Here is a 6,499-nt window from a genome sequence, read left to right on the forward strand (position 1 = left end):
GTTCCTGAAAGGACCATGGGGAATAGCGGCTCCGCAGGAGACAGGGCACAAAAAGTAACGCTTTAGGATCAGGTGGTGTGCACTGGCTCCTCCCCCTATGACCCTCCTCCAAGCCACAGTTAGATTTTTGTGCCCGGCCGAGAAGGGTGCAATCTAGGTGGCTCTCCTAAAGAGCTGCTTAGAAAAGTTTAGCTTAGGTTTTTTATTTTACAGTGAGTCCTGCTGGCAACAGGATCACTGCAACGAGGGACTTAGGGGAGAAGAAGTGAACTCACCTGCGTGCAGGATGGATTGGCTTCTTTGGCTACTGGACATTAGCTCCAGAGGGACGATCACAGGTACAGCCTGGATGGTCACCGGAGCCTCGCCGCCGGCCCCCTTGCAGATGCTGAAAAGAGAAGAAGGTCCAGAATCGGCGGCAGAAGACTCCTCAGTCTTCTTAAGGTAGCGCACAGCACTGCAGCTGTGCGCCATTGCTCTCAGCACACTTCACACGGCAGTCACTGAGGGTGCAGGGCGCTGGGAGGGGGGCGCCCTGGGAGGCAATGTAAACCTATTTTTTGGCAAAAAATACCTCACATATAGCCTCCGGGGGCTATATGGAGATATTTAACCCCTGCCAGAATCCGTTGAAGAGCGGGAGACGAGCCCGCCGAAAAAGGGGCGGGGCCTATCTCCTCAGCACACAGCGCCATTTTCCCTCACAGAAAGGCTGGAGGGAAGGCTCCCAGGCTCTCCCCTGCACTGCACTACAGAAACAGGGTTAAAACAGAGAGGGGGGGCACTAATTTGGCGTTAGAAATATATAAAAAAGATGCTATAAGGGAAAACACTTATATAAGGTTGTCCCTATAAAATTATAGCGTTTTTGGTGTGTGCTGGCAAACTCTCCCTCTGTCTCTCCAAAGGGCTAGTGGGTCCTGTCCTCTATCAGAGCATTCCCTGTGTGTGTGCTGTGTGTCGGTACGTGTGTGTCGACATGTATGAGGACGATGTTGGTGAGGAGGCGGAGCAATTGCCTGTAATGGTGATGTCACTCTCTAGGGAGTCGACACCGGAATGGATGGCTTATTTAGGGAATTACGTGATAATGTCAACACGCTGCAAGGTCGGTTGACGACATGAGACGGCCGACAAACAATTAGTACCGGTCCAGACGTCTCAAAAACACCGTCAGGGGTTTTAAAACGCCCAATTACTTTAGTCGGTCGACACAGACACGGACACTGAATCCAGTGTCGACGGTGAATAAACAAACGTATTCCTTATTAGGGCCACACGTTAAGGGCAATGAAGGAGGTGTTACATATTTCTGATACTACAAGTACCACAAAAGAGGGTATTATGTGGGATGTGAAAAAACTACCGTAGTTTTTCCTGAATCAGATAAATTAAATGAAGTGTGTGATGATGCGTGGGTTCCCCCCGATAGAAAATTATTGGCGGTATACCCTTTCCCGCCAGAAGTTAGGGCGCGTTGGGAAACACCCCTTAGGGTGGATAAGGCGCTCACACGCTTATCAAAACAAGTGGCGGTACCGTCTATAGATAGGGCCGTCCTCAAGGAGCCAGCTGACAGGAGGCTGGAAAATATCATAAAAAGTATATACACACATACTGGTGTTATACTGCGACCAGCGATCGCCTCAGCCTGGATGTGCAGAGCTGGGGTGGCTTGGTCGGATTCCCTGACTAAAAATATTGATACCCTTGACAGGGACAGTATTTTATTGACTATAGAGCATTTAAAGGATGCATTTCTATATATGCGAGATGCACAGAGGGATATTTGCACTCTGGCATCAAGAGTAAGTGCGATGTCCATATCTGCCAGAAGATGTTTATGGACACGACAGTGGTCAGGTGATGCAGATTCCAAACGGCACAAAGGTGTATTGCCGTATAAAGGAAGAGGAGTTATTTGGGGTCGGTCCATCGGACCTGGTGGCCACGGCAACTGCTGGAAAATCCACCGTTTTTACCCTAAGTCACATCTCTGCAGAAAAAGACACCGTCTTTTCAGCCTCAGTCCTTTCGTCCCTATAAGAGTCATATCTGCCCAGGGATAGAGGAAAGGGAAAAAGACTGCAGCAGGCAGCCCATTCCCAGGAACAGAAGCGTTCCACCGCTTCTGCCAAGCTCTCAGCATGACGCTGGGACCGTACAGGACCCCTGGATCCTACAAGTAGTATCCCAGGGGTACAGATTGGAATGTCGAGACGTTTCCCCTTCGCAGGCTCCTGAAGTCTGTTTTACCAAGGTCTCCCTCCGACAAGGAGGCAGTATGGGAAACAATTCACAAGCTGTATTCCCAGCAGGTGATAATCAAATTACCCCTCCTACAACAAGAAAAGGGGTATTATTCCACACTATATTGTGGTACTGAAGCCAGAAGGCTAGGTGAGACCTATTCTAAATCTAAAAAAATTTGAACACTTACAAAGGTTCAAATCAAGTTGGAGTCACTCAGAGCAGTGATAACGAACCAGGAAGAAGGGGACTATATAGTGTCCCGAGACATCAGGGATGCTTACCTCCATGTCCAAAATTTGCCCTTCTCACTAAGGGTACCTCAGGTTCGTGGTACAGAACTGTCACTATCAGTTTCAGACGCTGCCGTTTGGATTGTCCACGGCACCCCGGGTCTTTACCAAGGTAATGGCCGAAATGATGATTCTTCTTCGAAGAAAAGGCGTCTTAATTATCCCTTACTTGGACGATCTCCTGATAAGGGCAAAGTCCAGGGAACAGTTGGAGGTCGGAGTAGCACTATCTCGAATACTGCTACAACAGCACGGGTGGATTCTAAATATTCCAAAATCGCAGCTGATCCCGACGACAAGTCTGCTGTGCCTAGGGATGATTCTGGACACAGTCCAGAAAAAGGTGTTTCTCCCGGAAGAGAAAGCCAGGGAGTTATCCGAGCTAGTCAGGAACCTCCTAAAATCAGTGCATCATTGCACAAGGGTCCTGGTAAAAATGGTGACTTCCTACGAAGCAATTCCATTCGGCAGATTTCACGCAAGAACTTTTCAGTGGGATCTGCTGGACAAATGGTCCGGATCGCATCTTCAGATGCATCAGCGGATAACCCTATATCCAAGGACAAGGGTGTCTCTCCTGTGGTGGTTACAGAGTGCTCATCTTCTAGAGGGCCGCAGATTCGGCATTCAGGATTGGATGCTGGTGACCACGGAGGCCAGCCCGAGAGGCTGGGGAGCAGTCACACAAGGAAAAAATTCCCAGGGAGTGTGATCAAGTCTGGAGACTTTTCTCCACATAAATATACTGGAGCTAAGGGTAAATTTATAATGCTCTAAGCTTAGCAAGACCTCTGCTTCAAGGTCAGCCGGTATTGATCCAGTGGGAAAAACATCACGGCAGTCGCCCACGTAAATAGACAGGGCGGCACAAGAAGCAGGAGGGCAATGGCAAAAACTGCAAGGACTTTTCGCTAGGCGGAAAATCATGTGATAGCACTGTCAGCAGTGTTTCATTCCGGGAATGGAAACTGGGAAGCAGACTTCCTCAGCAGGCACGACCTCCACCCGGCAGAGTGGAAACTTCATCGGGAAGTTTTCCACATGATTGTAAACCGTTGGGAAATACCAAAGGTGGACATGATGGCGTCCCGTCTGAACAAAAAACGGGACAGGTATTGCGCCAGGTTAAGAGACCCTCAGGCAATAGCTGTGGACGTTCTGGTAACACCGTGGGTGTACCAGTCGGTGTATGTGTTCCATCCTCTGCTTCTCATACCTAAGGTACTGAGAATTATAAGACGTAGAGGAGTAAGAACTATACTCATGGCTCCGGATTGGCCAAGAAGGACTTGGTACCCGGAACTTCAAGAGATGCTCACAGAGGACTTATGGCCTCTGCCGCTAAGAAGGGACTTGTTTCAGCAAGTACCATGTCTGTTCCAAGACTTACCGCAGCTGCGTTTGACGGCATGGCGGTGGAACGCCGGATCCTAAGGGAAAAAGGCATTCCGGAAGAGGTCATTCCTACCCTGGTCAAAGCCAGAAAGGAGGTGACCGCACAACATTATCACCACATGTGGCAAAAATATGTTGCGTGGTGTGAGGCCAGAAAGGCCCCACGAAGAAATTTCAACTCGGTCGATTCCTGCATTTCCTGCAAACAGGAGTGTCTATGGGCCTCAAATTGGGGTCCATTAAGGTTCAAATTTCGGCCCTGTCGATTTTCTTCCAGAAAGAATTGGCTTCAGTTCCTGAAGTCCAGAAGTTGTCAAGGGAGTATTGCATATACAACCCCCCTTTTGTGCCTCCAGTGGCACTGTGGGATCTCAACGTAGTTCTGGGATTCCTCAAATCACATTGGTTTAAAACCAGTCAAATCTGTGGATTTGAAGCATCTCACATGAAAAGTGACCATGCTCTTGGCCCTGGCCTGGACCAGGCGAGTGTCAAATTGGTGGTTTTTTTCTCAAAAAAGCCCATATCTGTTTGTCCATTTGGACAGGGCAGAGCTGCGGACTCGTCCCCAGTTCTCTCCCTAAGGTGGTGTCAGTGTTTCACCTGAACCAGCTTATTGTGGTGCCTTGCGCCTACTGGGGACTTGGAGGACTCCAAGTTGCTGGATGTTGTCAGGGCCCTGAAAATATAGGTTCCAGGACGGCTGGAGTCAGGAAAACTGACTTGCTGTTATCCTGTATGCACCCAACAAAATGGGTGCTCTTGCTTCTAAGCAGACTATTGCTAGTTGGATGTGTAATACAATTCAGCTTGCACATTCTGTGGCAGGCCTGCCACAGCCAAAATATGTAAATGCCCATTCCACAAGGAAGGTGGGCTCATCTTGGGCGGCTGCCCGAGGGGTCTCGGCTTTACAACCTTGCCGAGCGGCTATTTAGTCAGGGGCAAACACGTTTGTAAAATCCTACAAATTTGATACCCTGGCTAAGGAGGACCTGGAGTTCTCTCATTCGGTGCTGCAGAGTCATCCGCACTCTCCCGCCCGTTTGGGAGCTTTGGTATAATCCCCATGGTCCTTTCAGGAACCCCAGCATCCACTAGGACGATAGAGAAAATAAGAATTTACTTACCGATAATTCTATTTCTCGGAGTCCGTAGTGGATGCTGGGCGCCCATCCCAAGTGCGGATTATCTGCAATACTTGTACATAGTTACAAAAATCGGGTTATTATTGTTGTGAGCCATCTTTTCAGAGGCTCCGCTGTTATCATACTGTTAACTGGGTTCAGATCACAGGTTGTACAGTGTGATTGGTGTGGCTGGTATGAGTCTTACCCGGGATTCAAAATCCTTCCTTATTGTGTACGCTCGTCCGGGCACAGTATCCTAACTGAGGCTTGGAGGAGGGTCATAGGGGGAGGAGCCAGTGCACACCACCTGATCCTAAAGCTTTACTTTTTGTGCCCTGTCTCCTGCGGAGCCGCTATTCCCCATGGTCCTTTCAGGAACCCCAGCATCCACTACGGACTCCGAGAAATAGAATTATCGGTAAGTAAATTCTTATTTTTCCTTCCACCTCAGGCTGCTTACCTTTTTCCAAAAAAGGTGGGAGTCACCCCGCATTTTAGACAGGGCCCTGTCATAAAAAGAGAAAAGGTGTTTCTCCCTACGCCTGGAATGGCTTCATTTAAGGAGCCGACAGACCGCAAGTGAGTGAGGTGATCTATTGATGTGGCCAATGGGACACTACTCAGGCCTACCATTGTCTGTGAGTGGGTGAGTAGTGCTATTGAAAAGTGGTCCGAAAACTTGTCATTAGACATTGACACAATAGATACTCCTAACGTTAGGTCATATCAAATACGCTGCTGCATACGTACTAGAAACCATGAAATATATTGGTTTCTTGGGATCAAGAACCGCTACCATGGCAGTATCGGCTCGGAGGGCGTTGTGGATTCGCCAGTGGAATGCTGATGCAGATTCCAAAAGAAATATGGAGGCTCTCCCGTATAAATGTGAGGCCTTGTTTGGTGATGGGCTGGATGCGTTAGTCTCGGCGGCTACCGCAGGTAAGTCGACATTCTTGCCTTATGCTCCTACACCGGTGAAAAAGACTCATCACTCTCACATACAGTCCTTTCGGCCCAACAAATACAAAAAGGCCAAAGGTTCCCCCTTTTTTGCAGGTAGGGGAAGGGAAAAAGGAAAGAAATCCGCAGCGTCTCCCGGATCGCAGGAGCAGAAGCTCACCCCTGCTTCTGCCAAATCTGCAGCATAACCCTGGGGATCCCTTGCGGGAGTCTGCTCGGGTGGGAGCACGTCTGAAACTTTTTAGCCAAATCTGGATTCAATCTGGCCTGGACCAATGGGTCTTGCAAATAGTGTCCCAAACTAGAGTTTCAAGACCTCCTTCAATGCCGATTTGTCAAATCGACCTTGCCAGCTTCTCTTCCGGGAAGAGAGGCAGTAACAACGGCAATTCAAAAATTATGTCAGGATCAGGTCATTGTCCTGGTACCCTTGGCACAGTAAGGAGAAGGTTTTTTATTCAAGCCTCT

Source organism: Pseudophryne corroboree, chromosome 7, assembly GCF_028390025.1.
Source record: "Pseudophryne corroboree isolate aPseCor3 chromosome 7, aPseCor3.hap2, whole genome shotgun sequence".
In the NCBI taxonomy this organism is placed as follows: domain Eukaryota; kingdom Metazoa; phylum Chordata; class Amphibia; order Anura; family Myobatrachidae; genus Pseudophryne; species Pseudophryne corroboree.